Below are 19,284 nucleotides of genomic sequence, written 5' to 3'. Positions count from 1 at the left end.
TTCAACTGCTCTTCCAAGTCCTTTGCTGTCTCTGACAGAATTACAATGTCATCGGTGAAACTCAAAAGTTTTTATTTTTTCTCCATGGACTTTAATACCCACTCCGAATTTTTCTTTTGTTTCCTTTACTGCATGCTCAATATACAGATTGAATAACATTGGGGAGAGGCTACAACCCTGTCTTACTCCATTCCCAACCACTGCTTCCCTTTCATGTCCCTCGACTCTTTATAACTGCCATCTGGTTTCTGTACAAATTGTAAATAGCCTTTCGCTCCCTGTATTTTACCCCTGCCACCTTTAGAATTTGAAAGAGAGTATTCCAGTCAACATTGTCAAAACCTTTCTCTAAGTCTACAAATGCTAGAAATGTACGTTTGCCTTTCCTTAATCTATTTTCTAAGATAAGTCGTAGGGTTAGTATTGCCTCACGTGTTCCAACATTTCTGCGGAAACCAAACTGATATTCTCCGAGGTCGTCTTCTATCAGTTTTTCCATTCGTCTGTAAAGAATTCGCGTTAGTATTTTGCAGCTGTGACTTATTAAACTGATAGTTCGGTAATTTTCACATCTGTTAACACCTGCTTTCTTTGGGATTGGAATTATTATATTCTTCTTGAAGTCTGAGGGTATTTCACCTGTCTCATACATCTTGCTCACCAGATGGTAGAGTTTTGTCAGGACTGGCTCTCCCAAGGCCGTCAGTAGTTCCAATGGAATGTTGTCTACTCCGGGGGCCTTGTTTCGACTCAGGTCTTTCAGTGCTCTGTCAAACTCTTCACGCAGTATCGTATCTCCCATTTCATCTTCATCTACATCCTCTTCCATTTCCATAATATTGTCCTCAAGTACATCGCCCTTGTATAGACCCTCTATATACTCCTTCCACCTTTCTGCTTTCCCTTCTTTGCTTAGAACTGGGTTTCCATCTGAGCTCTTGATATTCATACAAGTGGCTCTCTTTTCTCCAAAGGTCTCTTTAATTTTCCTGTAGGCAGTATCTATCTTAACCCTAGTGAGATAAGCCTCTACATCCTTACATTTGTCCTCTAGCCATGCCTGCTTAGCCATTTTGCACTTACTGTCGATCTCATTTTTGAGATGTTTGTATTCCTTTTTGCCTGCTTCATTTACTGCATTTTTATATTTTCTCCTTTCATCAATTAAATTCAATATTTCTTCTGTTACCCAGCGATTTCTATTAGCCCTCGTGTTTTTACCTACTTGATCCTCTGCTGCCTTCACTACTTCATCCCTCAGAGCTACCCATTTTTCTTCTACTGTATTTCTTTCCCCCATTCCAGTCAATTGTTCCCTTATGCTCTCCCTGAAACTCCATATAACCTCTGGTTTAGTCAGTTTATCCAGGTCCCATCTCCTTAAATTCCCACCTTTTTGCAGTTTCTTCAGTTTTAATCTACAGTTCATAACCAATAGATTGAGGTCAGAGTCCACATCTGCCCCTGGAAATGTCTTACAATTTAAAACCTGGTTCCTAAATCTCTGTCTTACCATTATATAATCTATCTGATATCGTTTAGTATCTCCAGGGTTCTTCCATGTATACAACCTTCTTTCATGATTCTTGAATCAAGTGTTAGCTATGATTAAGTTATGCTCTGTGCAAAATTCTACCAGACGGCTTCCTCTTCCATTTCTCTCCCCCCAATCAATATTCACCCACTATGTTTCATTCTCTCCCTTTTCCTACTCTCAAAATCGAGTCACCCATGACTATTAAATTTTCGTCTCTCTTCACTATCTGAATAATTTCTTTAATCTCATTATACATTTCATCAATTTATTCATCATCTGCAGAGCTAGTCGGCATATAAACTTGTACTACTGTAGTAGACATGGGCTTCGTATCTATCTTGGCCACAATAATGCGTTCACTATGCTGTTTGTAGTAGCTTACCCGCACTCCTATTTTTTTTATTCATTATTAAACCTACTCCTGCATTACCCCTATTTGATTTTGTATTTATACCCTGTATACACCTGACCAAAAGTCTTGTTCCTCCTGCCACCGAACTTCCCTAATTCCCACTATATCTAACTTTAACCTATCCATTTCCCTTTTTAAATTTTCTAACTTGCCTGCCTGATTAAGGGATCTGACATTCCACACTCTGATTCATAGAACGCCAGTTTTCTTTCTCCTGATAATGACATTCTCCTGAGAAGTCCCCGCCCGGAGATCCGAATGGGGGCACTATTTTACCTCCGGAATATTTTATCCAAGAGGATGCCATCATCATTTAACCATACAGTAAAGCTGCATACCCTCAGGAAAAATTACGGCTCTAGTTTCCCCTTGCTTTCAGCCGTTCGCAGTACCAGCACAGGAAGGCCGTTTTGGTTAGTGTTACAAGGCCAGATCAGTCAATCATCCAGACTGTTGCCCCTGCAACTACTGAAAATCTGCTGCCCCTCTCCAGGAACCACACGTTTGTCTGGCCTCTCAACAGATGCCCCTCCATTGTGGTTGCACCTACGGTACGGCCATCTGTATCGCTGAGCCACGCAAGCCTCCCCACCAACGGCAAGGTCCATGGTTCATGGGGGTAGGTATATGCCCAAAATGACCACCTCTGACCACAATGCATCATAGATGACAACTTAGAATGGATACCAGCTGTACTGTTTCTAATGGAACAGTATTACTTCTTGGCCAATTAGATCAACCACTGTTTGTGGTTTTGAAGTGTACTGTGTTTTTGGCAGAAACCCAACAACAAAAGTCTAAAAGGTTACAAACGGTGATTGAGATGGATTCTTCACAGCACTTTCCCTTTGTCCTATCCATTTTGAAGGCACTGTGCTAACGAGAAATTCCCCCCACTTCGAGCTGAAGGTGAGGTGGTGTCTCATCCCATTAAAAGTAATATTATTCATCATCAAAAATACTGTTAAGGCCTAGAGTTACCACGGATAATTTCTAGGTGTCAGTCTCTTCAAAGAAGTACAGTCCGATTAACCTTCAAGGCGGCAGACCACAACGGCCCGATACTCACGACAGATTAATAGGCCTTTTTTCAGTTACTTATAGATTTTTATTAGCCTAGTACACACAAATATAGCCAACAGCCTTGCCACAGTGGTAACACAAGTAGCCAACAGATCACAAAAGTCAAGCACTGTCGGGCTAGGCTGGCACTACGATGGGTGTCCGTCCAGTCTGCCAAGCTCTGGTGTCAAGCGGGGGTGCACTCAGCCCTTGTGAGGTGAACTGATGAGCTACTCGATTGAGAAGTAGCAGCTATGGTCTTGTAAACTGAAATATGGGTGGGAGAGCAGTGTGCTGACCACATACCCCTCCATACCTGCATCTAGTGACACCTGTAGACAGTGGATGGCACAGCAGCTGATTGGTATTGTCAGGCCTTCATGGCATGTTCAGTGGGAGTTTAGTTCTGTACACACAAATATGGAGATCAATTTTTCTTTTAGGCTTAAAGGTAACTTCATCTAACCAAAGATACATTCATCTTCCTCACCCATTTTGATGAATTGCTCACAAAATTCAATTCACCTACTGGAATCATCCTCGTTCACAGCATGGATAAGTTTTGGGAATGTGAATCTTCTATCTCTCTGAGACAGCAGAATTCTGTGAATACAGTTTTGCTGCTCCCAGTCTCATGAGAAAATTTCCTCACAGACTTTTTCAGGTATTGTGTGTACATCTAAATCGCTGCATTACTACTTCTGCTATCTGCTGAACATCTCTTTCTTCTGCTATGTCCATTTTGCACATCATGCACCATTCCATCAACTTCAAACTTGTCTCAGATTCCTATAATTGCTAATCGTGAAGGAGGTGGTGCTCCTAATTCAACTCTCCAGCATCATCGAACATTCACACACTGTTTTCCAGTAACACTAACATCCACTTCCAATCTCCAAACGATAATGGTAAACATTTATTTCCAATCCTGCAACATAAGGAAGCATGGCTATGTCTTTCCATTGCCTTCTGAATCATTATATACCAAAAATTATTTCTATCTGGTTTAATCAAAGAGAGATTCTGTTTCAAAGTGTGTATATATTACTTTAGACAACCTGTAGATAAGACAGTGAGAGCATCATATCAGCAGAGTTAGAGAAGTGGTGCATAGCCCAGATGTGTACCTGCTCAGGTGTTAGAGTTTCCCAATATGGTGTTAGAGTTTCCCAGTATTCAACTTTTGAATTGTGTCCCCATTTTCTCTGTTAGTTTAGCAGCCACGACCTCCACTAGTTGTCTCAAGAAGCCATATCAATTGCAATGAAATATAATACCAATGACACCAAGATGCAGACAGGCGCAATGGAAAGACTGAAAGCATTCAGCCGAAGTCTTCTTTATAAAGGAAACACGTGCATGCGCGCCCCCACACGCGCGCACCCACGCACGCACACACCCACACAAAAAAGCAAGCAAGCACACCTCACACACACACATGATCGCTATCTCTGGCCACTATGGCAAGAATTTTGGCATTCTAGAGTGGTCGGAAGCAGAGGTCGTGTTTGTGAGGTGTGCTTGCTTGTATGAATGTGTGTGTGTTTGTCTTTTCTGAAGAAGGCTTTAGCCGAAAGCTTATATGTAACAGTCTTTTCGTTACGCCTGTCTACAGCTCAACGTATCACCTTTACCGCGAGTAGCAACCTACCCTTTTCATAATACTGTTGATATTCCAACTTGGACATTCCATGCAAACATTATCATTAGTAAAGAGCCATTATCACCAAATTAGAGCAACTGCAATAAGCATTTAATCTTTTATCATTAATTATTTTGAGATAATTTTACATTAATTGAGGCAGTGGAAAGGGTTAGTGTGTAGGGGAGGGTGGAGGAGAGGGGGGGGGTGGAGGATGGGAATTTACACTTTAAAAAATGGTGAACAGTGTATGAAGAACCCATACCAGTGGTATAGAGAAGTCAGTAAGTCCCTACAAGGAACAATTTATTTTCAGCAGCTTTCCAGAGAGAGCATTAATGTGTAATGACCCGCAGACTGTCAAAATTATATTGGACAATACACTGATGGTTGTCTCCAGACAGCAAAGTGATTTCAGTATTAAATAATCTTGATGGGGCAATATGACTAATATAGATGCCAGCTGTTACTTGGCCATTGGGTTTATTTCGCACTAATAGATGGAAAAGAGGAAGTGTACATGGGTTAAGGAGTGGTGCAAGAAGAGGGAAGACTGATACATAAAAATTTACTGACTCAAGGAGAAGCAAGCCAAATGATTATCAGAACTTTCTGAGGATGGACACTCACTCATTTGATGTACTGTTGCAAATGATTACACCTATAATTAAGAAAAACGACCATCATTTGCAAGATGCTACTCTTACAACTCAGCACCTGTTAATATCTTACATTATTTGGCTACAGGAAATTAATTTGAAGACCTAAAAATAATGAGTGCAATATCACTCACTACAGTCAATAAGATCAATCATGATGGAAATATGCATGGTCATTATGAGAAGCTTGAAACATTACATTAAGGTAAGGATAGATGTATGTACTTCTTTAAAGCTGAATTTGTGGTTGTATTTAAATTAGAAGGGGTTTCTTGTCTTTGCATAAAGTTCACACAATCAAAACTACCAAAGCATTTGCTACAGTAGCCCAACAGCTATAGCTATGATTTTCGTTGCACTTCCCATAACTAGTCTGCAATGAATTTAATTTCTTTACCAATTGCAGATTGTCTGATTTTGGATAAGTTTCTCTGTATTTTGACAATGATTGAGTGTCTCACTCAGTTTTCTTCCAACTATTGCTGTACTCATTTGATTTTACACATCATAAGGCTGGCAACCCAAATAAAACTCCAGTAATTCTAAAACGAATGTGCATTCCACGTATTTTGAGCTGTTTCCCGAAATGATTCAAACTTTTTTTCAAAAATTATTGCAGGTGATGAAACTTGGTGCTATGCTTATGATCTGAATCAAAGCAACAATCAAGCCAGTAGAAGATTCCAAGTAAGTCTCACCCCAAGAAATCTCACCAGATAAAATCAAACATTTAAACAATGCTGACTTGTTTTTTCAATGTGAGAGGAGTTGTCAATTCAGTGTTCTTTTTGCAAGGTCAGACAGTTAACCAGGCTTTCCACTTGGAAGTTTTGAATAGCCTGCAAAACTGTGTGTGGCAAAATCAGTCAGGTGACTGGTTTTTCCATCATGATAATGTCCTTGCTTACAGAGCCCTGTCTGTATGACGACTCTCAACCGAAAAAGGTATGGCTGACGCCTGTTCCTCAACACTCGATACTCACCTGACCTTGCCCCGTAAGACATGTTTTTGTTTCCTACAATGTAAAGTGACACGAGATGAAAGTGTTTTGCTGATGTTACTGAGGTGAAGACAAAAAAAATGGAGATGCTGTCAAGCATCACAGAAGATAAATTTAAATACTGTTTTGAAAAATGGAATATAAGATTAGACAAGTGTAATACTGCAGGTGAAGATTACTTTGAAGGTTTGTGATTAAAATTTGAATAAATAAGTTAAAAAAATTTGGTTTCTTTTGGGTACCCCCTCGTACTGTACCAGTCATATACAATCAGCCAGCTGAAAACCAGAGAAGATTTAAATCTCAGCAACGCTTTGATCTTTTAAAAAAGACTAGAGCTGATTTTGCATTCTAATTAGTTAATATCAATAAGCCACAATTCCATCACTCTGTGCCAAAATGAAACAGCATTCAAAGCAGTGAGAAGAAACCGGTGCCTCAGCATCAGAATAGGGGATGTGGACTCCATCTGCCACAAATATAGAGACCAGTATTTTCTGAAGTTCGTTACTTTGCAAAAAGTATGACAACTAGTCAGTAATACACAATTCTTGTAAGGAAACGAGATGAAAAATGAGAGAGAAGATGCTAGAAAGCTTCTTTATGAGAGGTACCAAAGTTTTAATTATCACCTAAAAATAAGTTAATTAATAATTTTTTGTTTGTTTGCAAGTAAATGTCGGCAGACATGTTATACATTGAAATCCCCAGGTTTGAAATCACAGGAATGTAGCACACCGCTAGACGAGCCAAGAGAAAATGGCAGAGACTTCTGATAAAGTGAAGTATTGTGTGGCAATTCATTTTCTGCGTCTCAAGGGGAGCAACACTGCAACAATCCATTCCAAGCTGGAAATGTATGGTAACAGTACACCATCAAGTGACACAATAAGTGGATGGTGCAGACGTTTACAGTATGGTCAAACAAGTACGAATGCCAAAGAATAAAGTGCCACACCAGATCTCTAAGAAGAAGCAGGAACAATTACAGATATGGAGACCCAGTGCTAAGTAGGATTATCACAATCAATGTGATGGGGGGCGAAATGAAAATCAGTCAAGGATTAATCATTTTCACCATCCCACACATAACAACAATATGAGGGCTGTGGATCCACTTTGATGCAAAAGACTTTTGTTTTATTTATCTGATTTCCCAATCCACTTTGATGCAAAACACTTTTGTTTTATTTATCTGATTTCCCAAACTAGTTTCAGCGGCAATATCACCCTCACCAGTGGGTTTTTCATTAGTCTGTAATGCAAAATCAGCTTCATTATGCACATCACAAAACACTATTATACATGTACTTTTTGGTTCCAAATATTGTAGTCCGTGAATAGTTTTATAATGTCTTTACTTTAAATCACAGCAGGGTTTCAATGCTAGTTGCCACTATTTCAGTGTATTTTGTGTACCTGGTTGTCATTTCTTTGGCATGCAGCATGTCATGTCATCGGCAACTGTATGAGTGGTTGTTACTAACAAATATGAAAAACTGAACTTGTTTATGTCAACGTTAGTGATGTGGATACAGTTTTGGTGGGCACTAGGATATTACATAATTTGTCACGTACTCTAGTTTGCTGGTCAGCTTGTAGTTTCTTTTAAATGCAGACAAACATTACTTTTACACCTTGATCATAATTCAAAAATATTGCACCATTTTGCTGTTTTTGTGTGGGGCAAGAATCTATTGCATACTGTGGGAAGGTTTTGAAAATTGTAGCACGGGTTCCGACGACTTCTGTTCCTTATTTATGACTCTGTGTGATATGTGGGAATTTGAGAGAGATAGTAATAATGCTGGCAGATATAAATGCTCTTTTTTCATATTTGTTAATAACACCTGCTCATACAGCTGCAGATGGCATGCTGTATGCTGAAGAAATGGCAACAAAACACAGAAAATATGCCAGAAAGAAAGGCAACAAAAACAGAAACCATACTGATACTTAAAGTTAATAAGTGATTATAAAACTATTAACAGGCTACAAAACAGCACACAAGTAATTAATGTTTAGTAGTGTTTATATCAATGTTAATTTTGCATGTTCTAGTATGATGGTGATATTGTCACTAAAACCAGTTTGGAGAAGAAAATAAATGAAACAAAAGTGTTTTGCATAAAAGCAGATCCACAACGCCATCTTGTTGTTTTTATGCAAACACCAACCTTAGGGAGAGCTTCCTTATAAAATGATTGATCCTGTATATTGTTTTGAATATGACAAAAAGGTGACTGCCTGCTGGGTTTCATGATCGTTCACTTCCTTTCAAAAAGCCTGGTGAATGGAGGCAGCAGTGAAAATTTTGTTGCTGTGTCGGGACTTCTTTAGTGTTCTAATCACCTTGGACAAATGACGGACATATGACTACAGCCCCATGACAAAGGAGCATAGCAAGCAATGGATATGTTGATTTACTTCTGGACATCATCGAACAAGGCGACACTGAGTGCTTTTTGGGACTACCATTATGCTTTAACTGTTACAGAGCAAATTATTAATGTCTCCTGAGAAGATTACTGGAGGCTTGCAAGAAGACAAAGTGTCACAGGAAGCTGTCTGGGAGGGGGCAGGGGGGGGGGGGTGTTTGCTCCCTGGGAGTGGTGTCCAACCCACAGCAGGCAGCCCAAAGCAAGTATCAATGCAGCCCATCTAAAGAGCGCGTCATTTATTTTGGCGGCCGAGTTTAGGTTCGTTCTGCGCATCTGACGTCACAAAACACAGCCAGCCAATGAACAGAGAACGACGTTGCCACATCTCGACTGCAGTGCAGAGCATGGATGAGTGTCTTCAGTTTTAGAAACGTTCAGTCATAAATAAAGTAACTGAACAAAAGCAATGTCTTGATAGCAGACATTATTTTATAGAAAGTTTGGAAAAAGCATTCTTTATACCAATTGCTTCATATTCTATTAATTAATTAAACCAAACAAGCAATAAGCCTCCTAATTCAGGCAATAGAAAGGAAAGGTGTTTGTATCACTCTCACGAACCGCTTTTCACAATAAAGAAGAGCGGTAATTGTTTATTTCCTATTGTACTTCGACGAAGCGTGAGTAATTCATAGTCATACCAACAGGGTTTGTCAGTATTTTGCGTGATGTGTTATACTCCTCATGGCGTTATGTAGGTAGACAAGGTGCGTTAGTGTAACTGTTAAGGTGTTGGGCTGCTACGCGAAAGGTTATGAGTTCAAACCTTATGTGGTGCTTAATATTTTCATTATTTAAAAACAATATCAAAGTGCCTTACTTCACGAATTATATTCGTTTGAATAAAATTTTTTGAAATTTCTAGTGCTTTGTCTCTTCATTAACCCTTTCGCTGCTGCAGACACGTGCTCGCCACATTCCGCGCTGTGCACGATTTTGTCATCACTGCACTGCTCGCATGGACAGACACATGGTGTTCCCACTGCTTTGACAAAAACTATTTGGCTCAAAAATTTTTACACGTCTTCTTACTGATACCTTCCCCCCAGAAATGACTTAATTTTGTTTCGATGTTCAACGCAGTTATAATGCAGCATTAAATGTAGTAAACCATTGCACGAAATTTTGAAGAGTGCAGGCGAGCAGTACAGTGACAAAATCGCGCACAGCGCGGAATGCAGGGAGCACGCCTTTGTAGCAGCGAAAGGGTTAATGCGGCCGTGGTGGCTTTACTTCATGAACTGCGCGCTCCCTCATAAACGTAAGCTTGCGAACTATGCTATACTATGGCGCTGCTTCTATTGGCGTGTGCAACTGGCAACGCAGCAATCTCCCGTGTCTGGGCGGGCATGCGCGAGCCGCCAAGATAAAAGAATTGAACTATAGTGAGCATCTATCTCACAATCTGGTAAAAAAATCCACACAATACTAACACATATTCCTTACAGAACAACAAAAAAGGTGGTAGAGATCGACCTTGAGAAACATCAGTTTGGATTCCAGAGAAATGTAGGACCAAGTGAGGCAATACCTCTTCCCACACTCCATATGTGAATGGAACAGGAAGAAACCCTAGGAACTGGTACAATGGGATGTACCCCTCTGCCATGCAGCTCATGGTGGTTGGCAGAGTATAAATTTAGATGTAGATGTAGGAGTGAGACAGGATCATAGCCTATCCCCAATGTTATTCAATCTATATACTGAATAAGCAGTATAGAAAACCAAGTAAAAATTTGGAGCAGGAATTAAAGTTCTGTCAGGCACAGCAAAGGACTTGGGAGAGCAGTTGAATGGAATTGACAGTGTCTTGAAAGGTGGATATAAGATGAATAACAACAAAAGCAAAGCAACAATAATCGAATAACGAGATGATACGGGAATTAGTAAACGAGACACAAAGTAGTAGATGAGTTTCAGTATTAGGGTAGCAAAATAACTGACGATGGCAGAAGTAGAGTGGATATAAAATGTAGAATGGCAAACAAGAAGAAAGAAGCTTTTGGAATGTGGTGCTGCAAAAGAATGCTGAAGATTGAGTTGGTAGATCATGTAACTAATGCGGTGGTACTGTATAGAATTGGGGAGAAAATTAATTTGCGGAACAACCTGAAAAGAAGAAGGGATCCGTTGACAGGACACATTCTGAGACATCAAGGGGTCACCAATTTAGTACCGGAAGGAATTGTGTGGGGTAAATATTGTAGAGGGAGACCAAAAGATGAATACAGTAAGCAAATTCAGAAGGATGTTGGTTGCAGTAGTTATTTAGAGATGAAGAGGCTTGCAAACGATAGAGTAGAATGGAGCGTTGCATGAAACCAGTTTTCAGACTGAAGACAAAGAAACGATGAATTGAATATTTTCAATTTGAAACTCATGCAAATCATGATGATGTTCTCTGTTCCTCCATCCCTTATTCTGTACCCTGTTGTTGCTTTTTTTGTTCTCTCTCTCTCTCTCTCTCTCTCTCCCCCCCCCCCCCCCTGTAGTTATTGTTAGCAGTGTTTAAGTATATTATGTGTGGCCCAAAAAGTACTTGTCTTCTTCCAATGTAACCCAGGTAAGCTAAAAGGTTGGACATACCTGCTCCACAATGATGCCACAGCTCATTCTGTGACTGAAACTTGTCACATATGCTCCTTCTCTTGGGCTATAAAACTATTCAAAGTATTCTCTTGGCATGGCAGCTATGAAGCCTCAGATGAAGAAACCATTGCATGGCAGGAATGTCAGAATGACTATGAGGGATTTTCAAGCTGGAATGTTTCCTGAATTGCCAAAATGAAAACTTCAAAACCAGGATCTAAGTCCACATTGGGGAGAGTCAGAGAGAGCAACAGGTCAGAGGCATTGGTAAGCACTATCCCAGCTTCAACCAGGAGATTTTCAAAATGTTTGGTGAAATTGTTGCAGTTAATGAAGCAAATAAAATCTATTTATTTCTAAATGTCTCGCCAACAAACTACAACTGTGCACTACAACTTCAACCTGATAAATAATGTCAGAGATTGCAATGTGTGTGACTAGTATACTATTTGACCCTTCAATTTGAATGTAAAAATTTCCCCGCATTATTTCAGTCTGAAGCACATGTCATCAAGAAGTCTGTCAAATTAACACCAAATTTAAAGAATGCAGTGATAGTATCTCTGTTATATGGGAGAGAAACCATAAGCACTAAAAAAACTGAAGAGAACATGTTGATGTTTGAATGGAAAATTCTGAGAAACATCTTTGATCTACGAAGGTGGTTTGAAAGTTCTCGGAATCACCACAAAAGGTCAGCGTTGATTTGATTGCTAAAACAGCTTTGGTCTAACCCACCACTGTCCGCACCGAAACTAAGTTTACTGAGGTCAGTGTTAGCACAACAAGTTGTTCACGTGATATTCATTGGACTGTTGCCTGTAAACTCATGCCACATCAGTGCTCTTGGAAGAGGGCTGTGGCGGTAACGTGGTTCTGCTGCTGTTCCTTCATAGCGATTTGTGAATATGGAAAAGAAAATCAAGAGTCAAGCAGTGATTAAGTACTTTGTAAAGAAAGGTATGAAAGCAAAGGACATTAATGCTGATTTCCAGAATACCCTGGGGGACTCTGCTCCTTCATGTTCAACTGTTGCCAAGTGGACAAATTAATTTAAATTTTGTCGAGAAAGCTTAGGTGATGATCCGTGCAGTGGTTGGCCAAGATGTGTCACTACTCCAGAAATCATTGCAAAAGTGCACAAAATGGTCATGGAGGATTGCTGATTAAAAGTGTGTGAAATTGCTGACAGTTGCCAGATGTCATCTGACAGGGTATATCACATTTTAACTGAAGAATTAGAAATGAAAAAATTATCTGCAAGATAATGACGCTGGATCAAAAATGCATGAGAATGGGCATTACACAAACTAAGGTATGAATTGTTGCCACACCCACCTTATTCACCTGATATGGCTCCATCAGACTTCCACCTCTTCCCAACACTAAAAATTTTTCTTGATGGATGAACATTCATTTCAAACTAAGAACTGACAGCCGGAATTGACAACTATTTTGCAGGCCTGGAGGAAACTCATTTTCGAGATAGGATCAAGGCACTGGAACATCGTTGGACCAAGCGCATTAATCTACGAGGAGCCTACGTTGAAAAATAAAAAAAGTTTCAGTGATGAAAGTACTTTTTTCTATTCCATTCCAAAGAACTTTTCAAACCACCCTCGTAATCCATAAAGAGAACATTGGGAAACATAGAAAGAACCAGGAACTGTACGACCTGATGAAACAATCAAATGTCGTGCAGAAAATGAAAGTGTGGAGAGTAAGTCCCGCAGGGTACACTGCCCAGAGGTAACACACTGCGCCAAAGCTGTGCTTACGGGAAAGTCTGATGGTACCCGTCAAATTGGAAGACATGGAAGCATTGGGAGAATGAACTGCAGAAGGACCTTCAGGAGTTGGGTGTCCGTGAGAACTGGTTCCAAAGTGCGCTAGAATGCCATCTATGGAAGGTCATCATGAGGTCAACACATGATCGATATATATTTATGAATGTAAGTTAAATGTAAAACCTGATAAACAGCTTGCAGAAATGATTATGTTTGAAATTACTGTTAACTTTTCTCATACATAATTTTGATGTTTTGTTAGCTTGCAAATGTAGCTAAACTTAATGAACATCACTACTGGATGCCACAATATTATTATTTCATACAAACCATTTACGAATCCAACTTTACATATAACCAGCTTAAAAATGTGTAAAAAAGTATTAAACAAATATGTGACTAATGATTTATTCAGCTTTAGTCCAAAATTCAGGGAACATTTAGTGCCGAAAATTATTAAGCAATTAAAATATAATTTAGATTCATTTCAAGACAACTGATTGAAAAAACTATTTTATTAATTTTTAATTATACATTTAAATATGTACGCATATCAATATAATGGATCATAATACGGTAATTTTTGTATGTTATTTGTGCTCTGGCATCAGTCCCACCAATTTAGTCAAAGTTTCTTGTTGTCACACTGCAGTACCAGTCTCTGGTACGTCATGTGAATTTAAGCCATGGTTGGTTGGTACGAGGGGTGGAGGGGGCCAAACATTGAGGCCATCGGTCCCATCGGATTAAGGACGGATGGGGAAGGTAGTCGGCCATGTCCTTTCAGAGGAACCATCCTGGCATTTGCCTGAAGCGATTTAAGGAAATCACGGAAAACCTAATCAGGATGGTCGGAGGCAAGTTTGAACTGTCATCCTCCCAAATGAGAGTCCAATGTGCTAACCACTGTGCCACCTCGCTTGTTTGAAGCTATGTTAAAGTTCATCAGCACATAATGTTTACTGTATAAAGTTTTGTTACAAGTTGGTGCAAATGCAAGTAATTGAGAGAAGGACGTGAATGCAAAAAGTTGTCTGGTTATTAATTTATGCAACAACCCACACAAACATTTTAGTTAAAGCACCCAAAGCTAAGTAAATTTTCAAAATTCATAATTAGTCATTTGTTACCATTTGTTATATTTGTCTCTTGATATACAATGGCAATGTATTCCAATCTAATCATCTGCCGTTTCTTAAAGTCAAACAATTCTTATAATTTTGTATAAATTATCATATCACATAAGGTACAGGTAATACATCAATATTACAAATCAATAAACAAAGGCATGGCATTTTCAATATCATAAATGCATACAAGGTGTGGTTTAACAGGATTTTTTTTTTTTAACTTCATAGGCTTTATACACCTGATTTTCAAATTTTTTTGTCTTCCTGGAACACATGTTCTTTATGTATGTTTGCATTTTCAGCCGTTTTGAATATTTAGTTCATTGTTGACAATTGAAAATATTGTGTGTGTTTTCACGTGCTAAGCATATTTTTATTTTTGAAAAAGATGGATCACAGAATTTGCATTACATTTTCCTTGAAAAAATGGAATAAAGTGCTGCAGCACATTCAAAATGTTGACTGTGGGTTTTGGTAAATCTACAATGAGTAAGATTGATAATCGGCAACAATATGGAAGAAGTTAAGGAAACTGCTGAATCACCATCAGAGAGGTTGCTGATGATATCGACATATCCTTTGGCTCATACCAAACAATTTTTTTGAATGTTTTGGGTATGCAATGTACAGCAACAAAATTTGTTCCAAAACTGTTGAATTTTGACCAATGATCATAATGATTATGGTCGTACAGTCAACAGGTATGCTACTGGAAGTTACACGTTATTTGCTTGAAGAAATCTGAAGACAATGATCAGAATTGTGGCAAAACCACTTGTGCAAATTACATCACGATAAAACTCCCGCTCACACTTCAATACTTGTTCGTGATTATTTTGATAGAAAACAAAACCATTATGTTGCCTCAGTCACCATATTCACTGGGTGTGGCCCCCTGGGACTTTTTCGTATTCCCGAGGCTGAACAGAACCACGAAAGATTATCAATTTTCTGCCACTGATGAGATAAAAACAGAATCATTGAAGGAGTTAAACAACTTAATAATAAGCGAGTTCCAGAGGTGCTTCCAAGATAGGAAAAAATGATGGCACAAGTGTATTATATCTGAGGAGTATTACTTTGACGGGGACAAAGCTGATGATGATGAATAAATAAAATTCTTCTTAATCAAAAATCCCATTACTTTGTGATCAAACCTCATATGCAACTGAAATCTACAATTTTCCTTTATCACAGTTTTTATTTTTAGAAGTAGTACTGAACTTCTGTACATTGAGAGGTTTTGAAATTAGTTCACCAAAAAAAGTCAGGTATTCCCTTGCAAGATGTTTACGTACTAAAGTATGAGGCACCTTTTTTTAAAGTGAGTACTGTTTTGAAATGAATCTGCTGCCTCGGCATAACTTTCGATAATTTAGATGTTCTTTAAAAATTTCATAAGGTGCTCTATATATAAGCCTGAAGGGTTTTGTTCTGGCTGCAGAGTTCTATGTGGATGGTATTCAAAGTTGGTTGTACAATATGGTAAGTGCCGTAATATTGGTGGGAATTACGTTGAAACATAGATTAAAGTACAGACCTTCATGTAAAAAATAAAGCTGCTGAGAAGAGTCTACTTGTTTTATTTTTATTTCAAAACAGTACCTACTTAAAACACACACACACCTCGTAAACGTGTTATCAAATAAAATAACTCTGCTATGTATACTAAATCAATAGTTATTTCTTGTATCCTACTCCATAGGGCAAAGAGAAATGTAAAAATGAGTGGATTAATGCAAATTTATAAAACATCAAAAATTGTGAACTCTCATATTCTAACTGTTCTCCAATGCACAAATATATCAGATCCACACCAGTTCAGATAGCAGCTTGTCATAAGAGAACTACTTGTCGTAAGAGAACTACAAATTCGGAAGTACGTATTTACAATTACGCTATCTAAGCTACACACTAGTTTTAAAACTGAAGGGTCTGCAGTGGAACAAAAAGCAAGAACGATTTTGTCTGCTACAGCAGTGTCAGTACATGCTTGTTGCGAGTGCTGAGGAAAAGCGAGGGGGGTGAGTTGGAGATTGGTTGTAAGTAGCCAATGAAATAGTATCAGACAGACATAGCAATTCCTAGCAATTAGTTGAAGCAGTTCTACCACCTCCTTATTTTAATATCACCACATACAGTGCAATTTGTTATAAGAACAAGACGATCAAAAAAGTAGACACAGAAGCTCCAAATGCAGTAATTCTATGTAATTTTTCACGTTCCAATGTAACTAAAAGGTTAAGGCAATGTATTCGAAGAAACTGTAATCAGCAATCCACAGAAGAAATTTAAAATGTCAAGGTAAAGAAACAAAACATGAAAGTTAAATCAATTCCACACATTACGATAATAAATGTAAACAGCTGACCAAATGAAGTGATTGAATTAAGACTACATTGTGCCACTGCTTATTCCACATGTATTCCAAGTATTATGTTAAGAGTTACACAGTCATCACGAAGATGCAGAGGAACGACCAACACCTGTCACCCAGTGTGTTGAAAACCACTGATCAACCAAAACATTATAACCACCTGCTTAACAGTGAGCTGATCCACCTTTCAAACGCAAAACACGCAAAACATCAGCAATTCTGTGTGGCACTGATTCTGAGCTGTGTACCAGCTCGTATCGACGAGCTGCGAGACACTGCTACTCACTGACTTGCTGACAGATATCATGGCTTCCCAACAGGTGCAGATGGCACACAAAGAGGCAGAGAAGGAAACTTGATGCTGAGCTTGCTGATGTGACTTTTGTCTCTGTAGGTTTTGCAGTGCTTACTGGGCCTCGGTTCTGAAGCAGCAGGTTGTGCGTTTGAGAGATTGAAACCACTGTTTATATTCAACGGGAAATGGGGTGACGGCTGAGGTGATGCAACATTCCCTGCGTGTGGTGCACAGCCAATCAATGGAAGTATACAGCCGAGTGGGCCTCAAACTCTTCATCGCGAGTTCTGGAGGCAGGCCTCAGTGTGTTCGACATCCTGTGTGGTGAGCGATGGAGGACATCAGTTTCTGTGAAGGTATTATAGAAGTTTCATCCACTTTCTTACTGAATCTGGTAATCTTGAACTTCATTAAATTTCAACTATTGATTAGTGATCCATTAAAGACCCACTGTCTTGTAATACCACTGGAAGGGCTTTGGAGCCGTAAAATAAAAGTAACAGCGATCTAAGGCAACAACACATTTTTATAGAGGTACTTTTTGTACGGTAAGAACATTCTTATTTTAAATAAGCTATTTAAGGCGTTGTTCTGCAGAAAGTTGTAAGTATTTTTTGCAAGTATTTTTTGCCAAGTCTTGCTGTGATACGACTCCTGTGGTGAACATTTATCTTTTAATATACATAATAATTAACAGGCCAGTTGTGTGCTGCACGCAAAGTTTGGACCATAATTATTTCTTGTATGAATTTCAATTTTCATTCCTAATAAGTTGTGTGAATTTCCCTTGGTTTAACCATTGCTTGTTGTAACTCTGCTCTCTTACACTGTAGTAAATTGAGCTGCTAGTGTGTCTTTTTGTAACTGAATTTAATTACTCCTTAACTACTATGGACCATCTCTCAGACTGCTACGATTTTTTGCATTGTGATATTTCGACCCTCCTCTGCGAAGTGAAATAGACTCCTCTGTGTACCTTCCTATTGGTTGGCAAGCTACAAATGCCAGAAATCTTGCATTGTTCCTGTTCTTTGTTTCTTATTTATGGGCCCTGAGAGGTCCCACAGATGTACCAGTGTTCTGTTGAATGCTGCTGCTTTTTCATTGCAGGGAAACGGGAAAGCTGGGCTGGGCCTTCTATGGAACACGTTTTATGTAAGACCGATGCGGATGTTAAAAAGACATCTCAGTGAATCTTCAGATGAGCCTTTGATTACAGTGATAATGATCCAGATTTCAAGATCTTTAGTGATCACAAAACAAATTCAGAACAGGAAACAGATTATGACCTATCCTATCTACGAGATGTTGATGTCAATGAAGTAAAAGCATTAATATGTCTGTTAACATATTCATGCATTTTCAAATTGGGAAACAAATGGGTTTACAGCTTGTTTGCAACCAATGGGACAGGCAGAGATGTTTTCAGATGACTGTTATTAAAAAGAGATTTCTGTTTTTGTTATCTGTCTAACATTTTACAGCCCAAATGACTGGGAGGAGACACAGAAAGTAGATAAGTCAGCAGCAATTTCACAAATCATCCTGTGTTTCATCGAAAATAGTCAACTTTGCTACTCTGCCGGTGCAACAATGTGTGTCAATGAAATCTTTGTACCTTTCTGGGAAGATGTGGGTTTAGAATGTATATGCCAAACAAACTTGCAAAATGTCATAGGAAAATTCAGTGTTTGAATGAGTTGCCGCATGAGAAGACGGTCTTTGGTTGTTTGTGGTACATCAAGCTTATCCAGAGGCAGACGTAATGATGAGATTGATCTTCACGTAGACTCTAGCATGAGATATTGCTGGGCCTCATATGCAGTGCAGACTTTCTGTGCAGACTTTCTGTTGGATACTTGCCTCGAGAACTGAGTGACACCATAATCATTATTTTAAAAATTATAAGCTATCAAAGAACCAAAGTAAATATGAAAAATAAATCTTGAGGGTTGGTCCTTGTATTGCTATATAAGTTATATCAATGACATATGTGCCAGTAACACTTTAAATAATAGCATAAATGGCCAGTCTTCTTGGTCCGATATTCTTATAAGTGCCAACTTCAAAGTGTTAATGGGGTGACTAATACTTTTTCCAGTGAGCTTACATCTGTTAGAGGATATCCCTTGAATCATGACTGATCTCAAGGACACTCAAGGGAATCCTAGTGATGCAATAAAATATTTTAATGTTTTGCTACAAACATCACTATAGTAGGAAGAAATGCCATCTTTTAGAGACATATCAACCAATAATTTCCTGAAAAGGTTGCAAAAACATTGTTTGATAAAGAGACAGATGACCCATGCCCCACCATTTAACAGAGCTCAACTGTTTGATCCCTAAGAC

The 19,284-nt window shown here is 38.8% G+C and overlaps 1 protein-coding gene across 1 annotated transcript in view; it reads right to left on the bottom strand.

Moving 5' to 3' along the window:
* The window catches only part of LOC126106625 (GATOR complex protein NPRL3), an 84,988-nt gene that overhangs the window by 50,252 nt on the left and 15,452 nt on the right, over positions 1-19,284 (bottom strand).

The sequence above is a fragment of the Schistocerca cancellata genome, chromosome 10, assembly GCF_023864275.1.
Source record: "Schistocerca cancellata isolate TAMUIC-IGC-003103 chromosome 10, iqSchCanc2.1, whole genome shotgun sequence".
Lineage (NCBI taxonomy): Eukaryota > Metazoa > Arthropoda > Insecta > Orthoptera > Acrididae > Schistocerca > Schistocerca cancellata.
The sequence above is the reverse complement of the archived record's forward strand: the minus strand, read 5'-3'. Positions and strand labels throughout refer to the sequence as shown.